Raw genomic sequence first — 16,985 nt, 5'->3', positions numbered from 1 at the left:
AGTTGAGTTTAGAGTCTCAGAGCAGGTATGACCAATGGGAAGCCTGTGCACTAGATCAACTTTATCTGGCTCCTAAAGGCGCTACCATTTTTTTTTTTAAATTATGGTAAGCTTTTGTCTCTCACTCACTGATAAGGAAAAGAAGAAATAATTCACTGTGTTTATTTCATGTAAAGGCTTTGTATAGCTATCTCATGCGCATTCTGGAAAAACAAAGGACCACTGCCAAGTCAATCTAGAATTTGCTTTCAATTTAGAAAGCATATCTGTCCTCAACCTCAAAGCAATGATATTACATCAGAGGGCAGGAAACCTTTTGGGTTCTGGGCACATTTGGCAATTTGAGAAAATCTCCTGGGCACCACCACGGAATGGCTGCCATGAGAGGTGTGGCAAAGTAAGCTACCCAAAAGACTGAGTACAAGGCAGCGGCTGAGCCTCAACACAACAAACAATTCCTTTGAGCCCACAATTTTCAGCACAACAGCATCTATTTCATAGCAATCCCACCTGCCGTTAAGAAAATGTGTTAGTTTTGGGTTTTTTTTAAATGCGAGTGGTATGGCATTTTGGCAGACACCAAGATAGGTGCCCATGGGCATCATGTTGCCTAGCCCTGTATTACATTATTCATCTGATCTTCACATGCATGAAGTAAACTAAAAGATGGGGGTGGGGTACATGTGTTTTTGTATACCCAGAGCCAGCCTTAGGGGTGAGGTGTTTCCCTAGGTCACCAAGCTGAAGAGGGTGCTGAGCTGAGCTTGGTGACTCTGTGTTTGTTGAGTGTACTGTCTGCAACGAGCAAGGGTAGAGCAGTCCTACAGGTTGTTTGGGTACGAACTATGAAAATCAACTTCTAACAATTAGCTTTAAAATATGTTCATTTTTCAATTTCCAGTTGACAATCATTTGTTCTTGATAAAAAATCAGCAGAGCACAATTTTAGTCTGAGACATTACCAAGTGCTATAAGAACTACAAATGCTATAAATAATTATAGATAATAATAAATTGTAAGCTGACTGGAGAGTGGATGCCAAAGGCTCTACTTCCTCAGGTCACTATTTATCCTAGGGCCTGCCCTGTGCATACTCCACCAACACAAGGACGGACACACACAGGGATTGAATCTGGATTAATGAAGACCAACATTGTTCCTGTTATCATCAGAACCCAGACATTCTTACAAAACACATTACCACTATATTCTTACAAAACACATTACCACTATATTCTTGCAAAATACATTACCACTATATTCTTGCAAAATAAATAAATGGCTGGCATACATAGAATTTCATAATTCTGTGGCCATGGAATCTTTCTCTCACCACAGAATGCAACACTTTTAATGTATTCTGATTTTCTGAAGAATAGGAAACAGATGCTTTATGTCAGGGAAGCTGTAGCCAGGAAAAAAGAATAAGGGCCAGCCCTTTATATATATTTTTAATGGCCATTTTATTACCACTGTGACAGCCACTTGATGGTATTTTCAAGTTCAAAAAAACAATTATTCTACTGCAAGAAGGGAGTTTTAGAAAAATTGAAATAAGGAGGATGGCTCATAAATTACGTCTGAGAAAAGAACTGAGAACAAAGCAAACTTGACTGAATTTTGCTGGTTTAATAAATCAGTACTAGAAACTCCGAGTTCAATAACTAGCTAGTTCATTCAAAGCAATATGTGCAATATGGCACCATGCTACAGTAACAGTAGGGATGTATGAAAGTCACTTACCTTTTCGCGGATTGATTTGCGGTGGGGGGGAGGCGCTCTGTCCCTCCCTCCAGAATCCTTGTCGGGGGGGCGATCCGGTCCTCCCCCCCGGAATCCTGCCCGGCTGGCTCCGCTCCGCGGCGGCTCCGCAGAACAACCGGCCAGAGCCGTCCACAGCCGAAGGTCTGGCCATGTACTGGCTGGTGTGGACGCAAATGGCGGCTGCCGTAGCGGCTGCCATTTGTGTCCAGACAGGCTGCCGTAATAGGCTACGTAAGTATTTACGTAGCCTATCACGGCAGGCAAAACAAAAAAACAGCGTACGCAAATGGCGGCAGCTACAGCGGCCGCCATTTGCATTCCCTATTTTTCGCTGTTTTAGCCTACGTAAATATTTACGTAGGCTATTAAGGCGAAAAAAAAGGAACGCAAATAGCGCCCATTACGCTATTTGTGTTCCCCTTTTTTTGCCGTAATAGCCTACGTAAATATTTACGTAGGCTAAAACGGCGAAAAATAGGGAATGCAAATGGTGGCTGCCATAGCTGCCACCATTTGCGTATGCTGTTTTTTGTGTTTTTTTGCTTGCCATGGTAGGCTGTGTAAATACTTACATAGCCTATCATGGCAAACAGCAGACGCAAATGGCGGCTGCGGCAGCCAGTCGGAAGACCAGCCTCCGGAGCCACCGCCATCCAGAACATCCGCCCCAGGTAAGCTTCGTCCCGGTGGGAATCCGCAGGGGGGCGGTGGGTGGCAGGCCGTTCCGCCACGGATTTCGGGGGGCCGAATGCTAGTGCATTCGGCCTCACTAAAATCCATGGTGGAATTCTCCGCCATCCCTAAGTAACAGCAGATACTGTAACTGGCAAAATTACCCATCTTTGAAAGCCTCAAAGTTACAGGAACCCTGTCAAAGTCTAAACTCTATACCTGCAATGCTATGCCCCCTTGCTTCTGTGGCTCACAGCCTCTCACCTTGTAAAACTTTCCTTCCCTATCCTGTTCTTCATTCTTCTATCTAACAATGAACACATACCCCTATTCCTGGCACCTACATAGGACTTCACTCAGTTATTTCAAAGCTGGTATACTGCACCCCAGAGACGCTGCCTCCCAAACAAACCTAAAAGCCTTTCCACTGAGCTCTCTCAGGCAGTGGCCTCTCTCTCCTCAAGCCAGAAACAGTGGGTGTTACCCTCAACCACTTCCTGGTTCCTCCCAGGCAGCACAACCAGGCCAAATCCAGTACTTCTTTCATATTGTTACAGCAGTCCTATTTTTCCTTGGCTTCTTCACTTCCATCCATTGTTTCTTCAGGTTTCTACTTTTCAGCCCACTGCCTATCTTGTCCCATTCCATCTTGTGTCTCTAGGCAGCCTCTCCAACACCATTTGGTGTTGCCCTGCACCCACACCATAGCATACAGCCTTTCCTAATTTTAAGCCTCTCTTAAACTTAAGCTCATTGAAGTCTGACCATTTCCCCTTCCATCACAAGAGCTGGACTGCAAACGCTATGTTCCCTACCCTAAACAAGTTGGAATGTTCATGAACATTCTGTATTATCACATGAGCTCATCCAGTCAGTGTCACAGAGTTCCACAATGCCACAATATATTTTTAAAAATAAGGATCTAACTAAAATATGAAAAACTATCCACTCACTTAAAAGCTGAATAATATAATATAAACTCCTGTTAGTAATTTATTATTTGATACAGTAAAGTCTGCTATTTGGCTTGTTGTAACTCAGTTGCTTTAACAGCAGACATACATTTGGTTTACAAACTTTACATTATTATTCAAAATCCACCCTGAGCCACTTGTGTCCCTTAGCCTACTGTTTCCAAGTGCCTTGACTTTCCTTGCTGTCAGCAAGATCCTAATCATGTTTACTTGCAAACTAAATTCTATTACGTTTGATGGAACTTTATACAAGCTGTAGGAACAGTCACCAACTTGGATGGCTTTAAAAGGAGATTAGAGAAATTCATGGATGATAAGGCTATCAGTGGCTGCTAGTCATGATGGCTATATATTAGCTCTAGTTGTAACATATAGAGCAATACACCTCTGTATACCAGTTGCTGGGGAATATGAATGGGATGGTGCTGTTGCACTTATGTCCTGCTTGTGGGCTTCCCATGGGCATCTGGCCGGCCGCTGTGGGAATGCTGGACTACATAGGCCTTTGATCTGAGCCAGCATGGATCTTCTTATTTTCTTAACTTTACTTTCTGGTAAGCATGCTTGCCCTAAACAACTTGGGACCAGATAATCTAGCCAACCAGCTCCTCCTATATACACCCAATCAGCCCCTGAGTTCTTCCAAAGAGGCCTTATTGGCCGTTCTGTGGCCAATAGAATGTCGCCAAGCAGCAGTTTACAAGTGAGCCATCTCAGTAGAGGTACCCGCTCTCTGGAACACTCTCCCATGCATTGTTCCAAACGCAGAAACTGTGCTGAGCTTTAAGTGCCTCTTGAAGACCTATTTGTGTACCCAGGCTTTCCCTGAGGTGTAATTAACTATGACATTGCTCCATTTTATTATTATCTTTGTTGTAATTTATTTAATAATTATTATATATTGTTCTTACACTGTTCTTATGTTGCTTCTTCCTCAAATATTGTATTACATATATATTGTGTTGTGAAGTGCTTAGACATTTCAGAATATTAAGCAGTATAAAAGTAGTATAAATCAATAATAATAATAATAATAATAAATGCTTAGGATGCAGCCCAAATGAATTGTAGCTCACCATTCAGTGTGAGGCCTAGTGAGACTCAAACCGACAACTTGTTAAGAATATACTATCAAGCGTCTGCTTGTTTACCATGCTAGAAATCAGATCTTGCAGTCAAGAAGTGATCTACCAAACCTCCATGCTATTGTGTTCCTCCTTCCCTACTCAGTAGAAAGTAGAAATCAGGAAAACCTCGGCATGGTCAGTTATCTTTTGGAGAAAAGACTCCTCTAGGAGTCTAGGGTATTTCCTCTAGGGTTACACTGTCTTTGTAAAAATTACATCTGTTCATGTTTACAGGTTGAAAAGGAATGACGGGGTGCAGCAGCACAGTGAGTGCTTCACTTTTGTGACCACAAATATTAAGAAGTTTAACCCATGCGAGGTAGCAGTGGAGGCTGGTGGCTCTGATGTCAGTGGGGCGGTGAATCCACTCCGGGTTTCAGTCAGAACGCTAAAGGAGCTATCCAAGGAGCAAAGCTCCTTTAGAGTTCTACTGGTTCTGGCTGAAACCCAGGGATGTCACCACGCCACTTATACTGGAGTCACCAGCCATTATTGCAAGGTAGCGTCCTCTTTCCAGCAAGATAGCTTTCATCTTTGCCCAACCCAAAGCACTGCCTGTGAGAACCGCCTATGAGATCTGTGTCAAATTCAGCCTTTCCCAACCTGGTGCCCAGTGGTGCTGCTAGGACTGGACCTTGTACAGTCCCGGGCTCTGCAGCTGGAAAAGTACTGGCATAATGTGATCTTGTTGGCCAGTCTCCATTAACAATCTTGTTGCCCTGGTTTGGACCAGCTGAAGTTTCTGGACCGTTTTCAAAGGCAGCACCACAGATAGTGCATTGCAGTAATCCAAAGGAGAGGTTATCAGAGCATGGATAACTATAGCTAGGCTATCTCTGTCCAGATAAGGGTGTAGTTGGTATATCAGCCTTTAAGTGAGTTTAAAATACAAAAACGCACATGCTCAGAGTATAGGGTTTTTTAAAAAAATAGATTTGGCAGTTTTCCCGTTGTTGTTCTAACATGTCAGGAATGTAGAAGCAGTTTTAAAGCATGGAATGGCAGCTGGAGGAAGGAAGAGAAATGTTCCTCGTGTGTTTCACAACTCAAGTGATACACATGGCCCTCTCCCCCCAAGACCATTAAGTCCAGGGTCTAAAATTACCTAGGTGCACCCCTGCTGTGTTGGACTACACCCCCCAGCATCGCCAGCAAGATGTAGTCCAACACATCTGGAGGCCACCAGCAGAAACTGTCTACGTTTCACGTTGGTGGACAAACACTGCTTCCAGCCCACTTAAATCAACACCCAGGCCCCCTCCCCTAACCATGTTTACTTGGATTGCATACACTGATTTATAGGGATGTTGGTGTGTGCCGGGATGTTCACTGGCGGGAGGGGGGCGGAAAGGAGTGGGAGGGAGATTGGATTCGATGACACATTGCTTCTTTCCAACTCTGTGATTCACTCTCGTTATAGCGATACAAAGCAAATGCCAAGCATGAAAAGGAAGAAGCTCCTCCTCTGTTACAGCTTCCTTTCCGTTCAATTGGACGGCTGGAAAAGCCCTGTTCCAGCGAAGCGCTGTGTCAGAGGGAGGTCCACACCCATCCCCAGCGTCGCCCGCTGCTGTTGCAGCTGATGCACCGTGCAAAACGATAAATCCCATTGCGCCCGCCTTCCCGTTCGGTGCGCCTGCCCATAAGGATTGGAGTGTCTCCCGCCCCCACCCTGCCGCCCCAGAGGCTGTTCGCCATAGGCCGGTTAGGGGTGTCAGTCTTGAGCCGGCACCCCACCCCCACTCCGTTTGGGAGCTGACGCAGGGCGAGGAAGCCAGGCGAGGCAGGGCAGCGGCGCGGTCCGCAGGCTCCCTCCGCGCGAGCTGGCCAGGAGGAGCGCCAGAGCAGCGATGCTGCGGTTGCGCCATCTGTCAGGAGCCTGGGTGGCGCTGGCGGTGGGAGGGGAGGAGACGGACTGAGGCAGCGTTCGCTTGAGTCTTGGACTGAGGAAAAGAGGGAGGAAACGGAGCCTCGACGCGCGAGCCCGTCTTCCCCCGGACAAGCGTTGCAGGCAGCCCACGCGCCAGACAAAGCTGCCGCCGCCGCCGCCGCCGCGGCCCCTCCCCCCCCCCACGGCTCTTGGCGCCCCTCAGCTGCTGAGGCAGGGACTTTGCCGTCCAGCCATCCTCTCCTTCCGTTGTTATTTCGGTTCTTACGTTAATAACAGGCTTTGGGGTCTGGAGCGGGCTAAGCGTGAGCGAGCGAGCTCACCCTGGGGAGCTTTCTCTGGAGAAGGGACTCCTGCCGCCGACGCCCTCAGGACCCTGCAGAGGGGGCGGGGGCGTTGGTGTGAAGGTGGCTCTGCAGACCGAGTCCTGCTGCGCTTCAGGTAAGAACGAAAACGAGCCTCCCTGCCTCATGGGAAGCGGGGGAGGAGGCTTGCGCCGGCTTTTGTGCGGCTGCCCTGCCCGTCGTCGTCCCCCACGCCGCCTTTGTGCGCGCGCACTTTCTGAAGTGCTTCTGGTAGAAATTGTCTTGCTGCGTGTCCTTTCTCATTCAGAGCCCCCTCTTTTAGGCCGTGTGTGTGTGTGGTACATATATGCACGAAAGGGGAGATGGAATCTAGAAAGGGGTGGTGGTGGTAGAAACACGAGTGCGTTAATCGCTCGGGGTGGGCCCAAATAGCGTTTGGAAGGAGGAAACATAGCCAGCTCCACCAACAGAAATTGCGTGCATTTTCAGTACAGCGAGGGTTAACTGTGTCGTTCGCTGAACATGGTGGGGAGCATGAGTAATGTAAATCCCAAAGAATGGCAAGATCTGTTAAATACAGGCAACATACTTTCTAGCTATGTAAAGCGATCTAGTAGCCTTCTCTTTCCATGTGCGGTTTATATAGGGCTGGGTTTAGTGCACTTCTCGTTGGACAAGGGTGCCCTGTGTTTGTCTTCTGGAAAGGAAGACGTTGGGATTAGAAGTTTTTTTGGGGGGGGGGAGTTAGATGTGTAGGATGTTGTGTGTGTGTGTGTGTGTGTGTGTGTGTGTTAAGGGCTAGCTTGACCCATCAACGCAGAGATCGGGCGATTGATATGAGATGCTGGCTGCTCTGCGGGATTGGCCCTTGTTGTGACCCTGCTCATGACGGTGGTAGTGACTAGTGTTTGCCATATGACAGAATTTCAGAGCAGGAGCACTTTGAAGAGGATGGCCTCTGATCTACAGAGCAGTGTGGAGCTGAGGCTTTCTGAAACGAGGGCTACTGCCTGTTAGGTTCTGTGCTGCTGAGATGTTCTGGTACATAAACTGTTGCTTTTAAAAGAACGGAATGCAGCTTAATATAAGGAACATTTGGCAACCCCTGGTGTGAATGCATTGTGTTAGAAGAGCAATGAGATAATATTCTGTAACATGTTGAATGTGGAAAAGGGTGATAATGATCGTGATGATGTAATCCTTTAATAATTGATAGTCCTCCTGTACAGCTGGGTTTTCCACATGCACATGCTGCTTTTCTCTTCCTTTTGGGTCTTTTGCAAAGCAAATTAAAAAGAAAAAAAATTGTCCTGGTCTCCACCTTCTTAACTCACACAGACTGAGGATTTTTACTGGTTTAGAAGTGGGAGCGGGGAGAGCCACTGAGATTTACCCCAAGGCTTTATATGCTGCAACTTAACTGCAAAAAGGGGGAGGGAAAAAATAATAAATAAAATGACTGTTCCCTCTCCTACAAATAAATCTTGCAGGATGTGTGTGTGTGAGTGGGTGACAAAGAGGCCTTTGAGGGAAGAAAAGAGATCCACAAAATGCTCAAGGGTGGTGAAATTTGAAAGAGATTCCCCCCCCCCTTTTTGATTCTTGTCTCTTTTCCCTGTGGCTGCTTCTTTCTCTTTTCCTCAGGAGAGACCACTGATCTGTTCTCAGTCTCTTTCCAGGCACATTTAGCCTAGTGAAGGATTCTGAACACTGCATCATGGGTGCTAGCATTTTGCAGTGCCTGCAGAGTGACAATGTACATTTAGGCCAACTCTCTTAAAAAAAATTTAAAAAGCGTATATCTGTTTTCTGTGGCATTAAGAGCTGGACAATGTTCTACCATGTGATTGTTAACATTTGAAATTGGGATTTTTTTTTTGTACTTAAAAATGAGAGAACGAGTCAAGAGTGTGATTCATTTCATTCAGGAGACAGTGAATAGAAGAGAAGAAATAAGGAGTATGCAAAGAGCACAATCCTTCCTATGTATGTCTATTCAGAAGTAAGCCTCATTAAATTCAGTGATACTTTCTCTCAGGTGTATAGGATTGCAGTCTGAAAGACAGTGTTGGTGAAATGGAAGGATACACATGGAATCCAATCTCCCTCTCTTTCTCTCCCCTTCAATTACTGTGATGTATTCTAATTCTCCCAAGAGGGGATGGGATATGTTTGTAAGTCATACATAAAGTCTGAACACTCTGCCTGGAAGGCTGTGTCACTTTGCTGTCCTCAGTGCCACATCCTTCTTTGTACCACCTAAGGAACTGTGTCACACTTTGTAATTCTTTTAAACAAAATGTTTGAGAACTCTGTTAAATTTAAAGCAGTTGTTGGATACATTTGCCCACATTTGCAAGGGATGTGGTTTACTAGGCAACAAGCCCCAAACCACTTACCTGGGTGTAAGTCTCACTGAGTTCAGTGGGACTTATTTCTGAGTAGACATAGGATCACATTGTTAGTCTTTGATACTAAAGGTGAATGGGTCTTGTTTCTGTAGTTTGTTAAGCGACTCTGTTCTCCAGTGACAGAAAAGAAGATAGTTTGTTATTATTCAGTCTCTGGCCTTTTATTGTATATATAATTATTGGATAAAATGCAAGCCAATTAAGTATTTTAAACACCGGTAAATGCTTGGGATGAAGTTAGGCATATGCTAATTCTTCTATTAAGCATGGTACTCACTTTCTTGCATTGAAATCAAAGGGGCTAAGGCCCAAGCTACACATGCCAATAACAGACAGCACTGGGAGGATCCAATTTTAAGAAGTGGCATGAGGATGGGCATTCTAAATCTCCCCCGCATCTGTAGCTTATCTCACCATAGTCCCCGCTCCCTCCATTTCACATTTCCTTCAGCTAGGCTGAGTAGAGGAGGTGTGGGGTGCTACGTGAGGGTGAGCAGGGGACTTCACACTCCCTGCCCACATTCTCCCTTTCTTTACACATGATTGGGAGTAGGTCTTGTGTTAAAGACATGGGTCTGCCAACATCACAAGTAGTTTGTACTTCCAAATCCCTGTTTTTGGCTGGATTGCAACCATTCATTTTATTACATTCTTATAACAAGCTGTTGGTACTAACATTTGTGATTTTAAAATGTAATTCAACTACCTGTAGGATTTAAAAACATAGATCAAGTGAAACAGTAATTTTATTTGAATTTCATAGTGCTTAAAATGCTGGATGCAAGTTTCAGAGTCACACTGGATTGTTTCTCAGGCTTTACCTTCAAGAACCAAGCAGAAAAGAAAGAAAGGTTGTAGTATTTATTCAAGTCTATTGTATCTGCAGACTTTTCAGTCCCAGGCCAGAAGAAATAGTAACATTGGGTGGCCTCTTCAAAAGTACCACACTGTGCTGAATTTTTCAGAGGATACATATGCATTGAAAATTTTTGTTTCCAGAGTTTGACAACAAAGAAGAGAAATGCTAAAACAGTTACTTATAAAACTGTAAATTTGCAGTTACAGTATTCTTTAATAGGCAACTATTATGTTGACATTAACCAGCTATATATGGGTGGAGTAGTATGAGAAGGGACCCTTGAGGCCAGCAGTCCTGTGGGGTTCATTAGGATGAACACTGTAATCCTAGACATGATATGATTTGCAGTGGATTTATGGTCTAATAAAAATATGATCAGACAAGTTAAAGCTGCCCACTGTTTCTAGGAGTATGCTTGGCATTACAGTAGTTTTAGTTGTTACTATTAGATTAAAACTGTTAACTGTTTGCTACTTGTTTTGTTTATTTATTTAACACGCAGTATGTTTGCAACTGTAAATATGTTATTCTGCCACTTGTCAAGCTACTATAATAAACATTGTGAAGTTGTATACAAGTGCAATTACTTGTTCATACCACTGTTGACATGATCACACCTAAGTGCCCTGTCTCTCTCTGTAGAGCTTATTCAGTGCCTTGGTATACATCTGAGCTGAGGGCAATGAAACAAGTGGGACAGTAGCTAGAATGCAAGTGGATGAAAACTCATGATGAATCCAATCAAACACAGTTAGAGCCCATCATTGCACCTATTCTGTGGCAGTGAGGGTGGCAAAGAAGGATTTATTTTCCACCTCCATAGCATTTTCACAGTGCTGTGCAGTGGAGCTTTTCAAGGTGGTGAGGGGCCTGTTACAATCTGGTCCAGAAAAGGAGTTGGTTGTACCTAGGGATGGGGCTGGCACCCTACTCAGTCTATTACATTATCACGTGTAATAGAGAAGGGATGCCCAGCTGAGTTCAGGAGGCCGCAAATTCCTCCTTAAGAGAGGAGATGGTACTAGCCTTCTTAAAAGAGATGATGATCAGGCCACTCCTGAAAACAAACATAAACTGGACCCAGAAGATGACAACCACTATAAGCTTTCATGGGCAAGGTGCTTGAGCGAGTGGCTACTGATCAACTCCAGGCACTCTTGGATGAAACTGAATTTCTAGATCCATTAAATGTGACTTCAGGCCTGGTTTTGAAACAGAAACTGCCTTAGTTGCCCTGTGGGGTGGCCTATGATGAGACAGGGACAGGGGGAGTGAGACTCTGTTATTTCTCTTGGACCTCTCAGTGGTTTCCCTTCTGGTTATGCTGTCTGAGTTGGGATGTGGGGGCACTGTATTGTGGTTGTTTCACTATTACTTGGATGGCCAATTTCAGAAGGTGGTGCTGGGGGACTATAGCTCTGTCCTGTGGCAATTATGCTATAGGGTTCCACAAGGCTCCATTTTATCCCCCATCTTTTTCAACATCTGCATTAGGGATGGGGCAACTTCTGGGGCTTGGAGAGGCCACCTTGCTGCCACCACCACCACTGAAATTGCAGCTGAAATTTGGTGGCACAGTACTGCAGCGGTAGCACCCCCCACATATACACACATGATTTTGCTTGAAAAGAAGACATGCACACAGCACATGATTTGTTTGCCAGCAAAATTGCCACTTTTTTGCCAGCACTGTACCACAAATTTGGGAGTGGGGGTGAGTGGGGGTCTGCAAAAAAGTCCAAAGGAGTATGTGTGCTCCGTGGGTCATGTGCTCATCTTCATGAAACGGGGGGGGAGGGGGGGAGGGGGACTGAAGTCAGCACTGCCAAAGTTCCTAGAAGTCTGCCAAAGGAATACAGCGGTTTCTTGCTGGCAATTTGCAGTACGAGGATGAAGGAAGAGGCTTCATCTTGTCCCATGCATTGTGTGCACAGGAATTCTACACAAAGGATGTTGTTGGCAAAACACATGCGGTATTATCCAGAGCAATTTGTGGCTTACCTGCCTTTTTGATACAAGAACTGGGAAGGATGGTGTGTTTTCTTAATCATTGGGAATAACTTTAGTAAATAAAATTGCAACAAACTACTCTCAAATTTAGCATTTTAGCTTTCTAGACCTTTAGCTTTGCTGTTTTAAATCTGAATTTTAAATTACTGCACTGCTGGTAGGTTTTATTCTGGTTTTATTCTGGTTGTATTGTTATACTGTGGTTTTAATGTTTTATATATTTTATATTGTTTTATTGTGTGTTCCTTGGTTTTAATTTTTGTGAACCGCCCAGAGAGCTTCAGCTATTGAGCGGTATAGAAATGAAATAAATGTCACCAATACGCAGATGGCATGCAGCTCTCCTTTTCATGTAATATAGGTGGAGCATTTGAACCAGTGCTTGGGCAGGATAATGGGCTGGATGAGGGCCAGTAAATTGAGACTCCATCCAGAGAAGACAGAGATACTGTTTGTGGGTGGCTTGTTTGTCCAGCTGAGTGGTGTTTATCCTGTTCTGCAGGAGGTTGCATTCCACCTAAAACCAGGGTGTGTGGGACTCCAGATGCTGTTGGACTGCAACTTTCATCAGCTCTAGTCAGCATTGCTAATAGTGAGGGATGATGGGAGTTGCAGTCCAACAACATCTGGAGGGCCACATGTTCCCCATCCCTGCTCTGAAGGACTAGGTGTGTAGTCTGTGGGCGCCCTTGGATCCATCATTGTCACTAGTGGCACAGATGGCCTTGGTGGCAAGGAGCACCATTTTTCAACTTAGAGCACAATCCTATGCATGTGTAGATAGAAAAAAAAGTCCTACAACTCCCAGCATGGCTGGCTGGGGAAAGCTGGGACGTGTAGGACTTTTTTCTGTCTAAACATGCATAGGATTGTGCCCTTAGGCTGATATACCAGCTATGATTCTATCTGAACAGAGAGAGCCTTGCAACAGTTATTTATTTATTTATTTGCAATATTTATATACCACATCTAGACAGATTCCAGAATGGTGAACAATAAAAAGAATAAAACACTGTATTGAAATTTTTGTTCTTAAAACAAAGTACCAATTCATGTTCTTGTAACCTCCCATTTGGATTATTGCAATGCGTTGTATGTGGTACTGACTTTGAAAATGGTCTGGAAACTTCAGCGAGTCCAAAACAGGGTGACTAGATTGTTAATATAGACTGGTCAATAAAATCATATTATACCAGTACTCTGCTGTCTGCACTGGCTGCCAGTCCATTTCTGCTTTTTCCAATTCCAAATGCTGGTTTTAACCTTTAAAAGCCTAAATGGCTGTTGCCAGTTTGCCTGAAGGACCGTCTCCCTGTAAATACCCTAAAGAGGATATTTACTTACCTGGACCCTAATATCCTTATCTGAGGACCTACTCCAGGTGCCCCTGCTAAATGAGATGAGGCAGGTGGCTACAAGAGAGGGCATTCCGTCTGTGGAATGCCCTTCCCAGAGAGGCTCGCCTGGCATCTACATTAGTGTCTTTCGGGCTTCAGGTGAAGACCTTTTCATTTTTTCAGTGATTTTAGGAACTATTCTTAATGCCTTCAGATCTTTGTGCTGTCTACCCCAGCAGCTGGTTTTATTTATGGTTTTATCATATTTTGCTGCTGTTTTTATCTGACTTTTATTATTACTTCATATTTTGTGTTTCATTTGTACACCACATAAAAATGTAATACAAATAAATGTCAGTAAGGAGTATCTCATACAGTTCTTGTGTTTTTTTGCTTGTGGAAACATTGGCATGTATTGTTGCTGTTCTTAAGGAAATATTAATGGTGGGCCATAGGTTCTTCCATTAAACAGAAAGGTGATAACCCTGCCCCTGTCCCCACCCCTCAATACACACACCATGTCCCTTTAAAAGTCTTAGGAATAATTGTTATTCTTTGGTATGAAAATAGGTCACTAAAGATATTTATAGTCCCAATGGATATCAGGCAAGCAGGGTCTATTTTTGTGAGACATGCATATAACAGAGGAGTTTAACTGGGAACCAGAAATTTCAGACAGGATCAGTGCAGTCCTGAACTATAATCAGTGGAGCTGCAGGCCTGAAAACGTCTTTGTTCTACCGGGGGGGGGGGGGGGGTTAGTTTTGTATTTTGGAAGATAAATATCTAGCACAAAAAGAAGTGTCAAACTAGGAACATAAAGAGCCCACCAGCATTTCCCATAATCCACCATCTTGTTTCCTACAGTATCTAGCCGAATGTATCCAGAAGTGAACAAACAGGGCATAAAAGTAACAGCCTGTCTTTGTTGCTTGTCCCCAGAATGTGGTATTCAGAGGTATACTGCCTTCGCACATGGAGTTTCCATTTGGTATCATGGCTAATAGCTGTAGACAGACCTACCCTCCATGAATTTCTCTAATTCCTTTTAAAAGACATCTGGAAGCTCTTACATGGTAATTTCCTACATGGTTATTATCCAGTCCATATAGGGCAACTGAATGTTGGATTGTGTGATAAATACACAAGTGCTTATTTCACTGTGTATACATAAGACTGGAAGTTGGATAGGAGGATTATTATTTTTTAAAGAAAATGATCAATCAAACTTTTTTGCCCATTGGAGACTTAGTAAGAAAGCTGGAGGACAGCAAAACAAGTAATACCATGGTGTTATATACAATGGTTTTTCATGTCATTTCACTAAACATTTGTTAGCCTACTTGGGGAGACAGTGGCTAAGGAAGCTATTATTTTATAGTCTAGGACAGCCTTCCCTAACCTAGTGTATCCAGGTGTTTTGGATCACAACTGCCAGCTTACCTGACCATTGGCCATGCTGGCTGGGGCTGATGGGAGTTGAAGTCCAAACCATCTGGAGAGCACCAGGTTGCCTATCCCTGGTCAAATAGAACAATGTGAAAGAAAGAAAGAAAAAACAGAAGCAGTACTTGTCATTTAGCCCCACAGTTACAAAAGAAGCAAATAATTTGGTTTTGTTCAAGCTAGACAAAACAACAGCTACTTGCCTATGATGAATAAAAATTGCCACTTGGAAGTTTTTATAAATTTGAAGGCCAGCAGTTCTCTTCTTTGGCTGCTGATGTATTACAAATTACTTATATGTGTGAGCAGGCAGACTAGTAAAAAAACAAATAAAACAAGTAATTTGTAGATTTATTTTGCATTGTTGATTTGTTTTAGACCAAAATAGGGAAGGTTTGCTTAATTTAAGATAATTCACAATGGATACATCCTAAATAGAATTTGATTGCCCCTTAACTCTCCTTTAAAAATATTGTTTTATAGCTAATAGTAGTTAGTAGTTCTACTGGTAATAAAACCACAAAAAGAAAGAGAAGCTAAGAATAATAGAAGCAAAATTAACAAGGTATAATTTTGTGTGAAAATATACTCATGAAGATAATTGAATGCAGATGAGAGAGGAGTGCAGTGGCTTTTGTGCTGGAAGAACCACACATTATATCATGATTTGAGAGTGAGTACTCATACACAACAATTACTGTTTAAGGGTCTCTTTTTCCTCAGTTCTACTATCTACAATGCTAGCATGTACTGAAGAGGACAAAAGAATAAGGGTGTGATCCAGCCAGAATTAAGCACTTTTAAGTCCCATTGATTCCAGTCAACGAGAAGCATGTACTTACTCCCTACTGAAATCTATGGGATCTAAAAGTGTTTAGCTTTGGTTCATGCTGTAACATTTTATTGCTATTAATTAGAAATACTTTATCTTAGAAAGTTCTTCTAAGGTCATGTGTGATACTGGTTTAATATGTCTGGGAAATTGTTTGGTTGTTTCGGCATTTGTACATGCATTAAATTATTATGGTAATTCATATTTAGGCAAGAACACCTGAGGTGCATTGACTTGCGTAATCTAATAGCACCTGGATAGCCTTGGAATAACGTTGTGGAAACATTTGCTCCTAACTTTATGGGAACAGGTAGCTCTCCTGGAGAGAGAGACCACTGCAGCTAATCACTGGATATGCAGCACAGTTACTCTTAATCAAAAGAAACTTTTGTCTGGGTCTTTTGACTTATTTGAAGATATCTGACATAAGCTTTTTCCACAGAATTTTTTCTGTAGAAACAAAGATCTTGATAGAACTCATTTAAAATAATGTAAAAAATAACCTGTTTATTTATAAATTAAAAATAAAAGAGAACCTGCCTGTCACTCCATTTTTTTCTAATTAAGAAACAATTGGTTTACTCAAGTTATTATTCTTTGTATACTTCTACAAACTTAGGTCATAGATTGTGTTTACTCCTTTTGAATCAATGAAATTGAACCTACTTTTTTGCATTGAGAGTATGCTGGTCTACCTAACTCAGTATTGTCCACTGTGATTGGCAGCATCCCTCTAACAGTACAACTTAACCCCCAGATCTGCTGGCTGGAGGGGGTTAGGATGTCACACAGGTCCCTTTCCACTGGTGAAGAGGAGCTCCACTGATGGGGACGGCCATCCATCCCATGATCCCTATAGAAAGCGTATAGAAAGCTCTGGAGGCATAAAGCTACTGCCAGTGGTAGCCAGCAGAAAGTTTCCAAATGGGACATTCTGGGGTGGGGTGGGATGGGGGTGGCTTTGAATTTTCTGGATCCAAAGCCCTTCCATTCCCCAGTGGGACTGCAGTACGGGGCCTCTAATCTGCACCAGCTGGATATAGCAATGGCTCCATGGTGGATCTCCCATTGGGCCAGATTAGTATTGTTCTTTAAGATATGACAGGACATTTGCTGTATTCCTACCTGTCAATTATATTTTTAGTATATATTTTACCTTTCTAAAAATGTACTGCAAAATGTCCTGAGTCTTAGCAAAAAGACAACATTAAGTATACACAGTACGCTTGCTTGTAAACAGTCTCCTTCCTATATGATGGCATGCCTTGATGAGCTCACTTGTTAGTAATGCAGTTCCTTCAAAGTTCAAACTGAAATGATATTGTTTTACAACATAAACATTTGTTTTTGAGGAATTCAG

At 43.3% G+C, this 16,985-nt stretch overlaps 1 protein-coding gene across 9 annotated transcripts in view; it reads left to right on the top strand.

The window, feature by feature from the left end:
- Positions 1-6,313: 6,313 nt before the first annotated feature.
- Positions 6,314-16,985, top strand: part of FYN (FYN proto-oncogene, Src family tyrosine kinase) — a 147,397-nt gene continuing 136,725 nt past the window's right edge. For 7 of the 9 annotated variants that reach the window (XM_084827336.1, XM_084827331.1, XM_084827328.1 and 4 more), the window contains exon 1: positions 6,314-6,866. The gene's annotated coding sequence lies outside the window, so the exon portion shown is untranslated. The remainder of the gene's footprint in view (positions 6,867-16,985) is intronic. The other 2 variants (XM_084827335.1, XM_084827338.1) reach the window with 2 other exon arrangements.

This window comes from Heloderma suspectum, chromosome 1 (assembly GCF_057233095.1).
Source record: "Heloderma suspectum isolate Gila_16-S chromosome 1, 16-S_ref, whole genome shotgun sequence".
Taxonomy (NCBI): domain Eukaryota; kingdom Metazoa; phylum Chordata; class Lepidosauria; order Squamata; family Helodermatidae; genus Heloderma; species Heloderma suspectum.
Note: the sequence above shows the minus strand (reverse complement) of the source record. Positions and strands in the feature narration are given on the sequence as shown.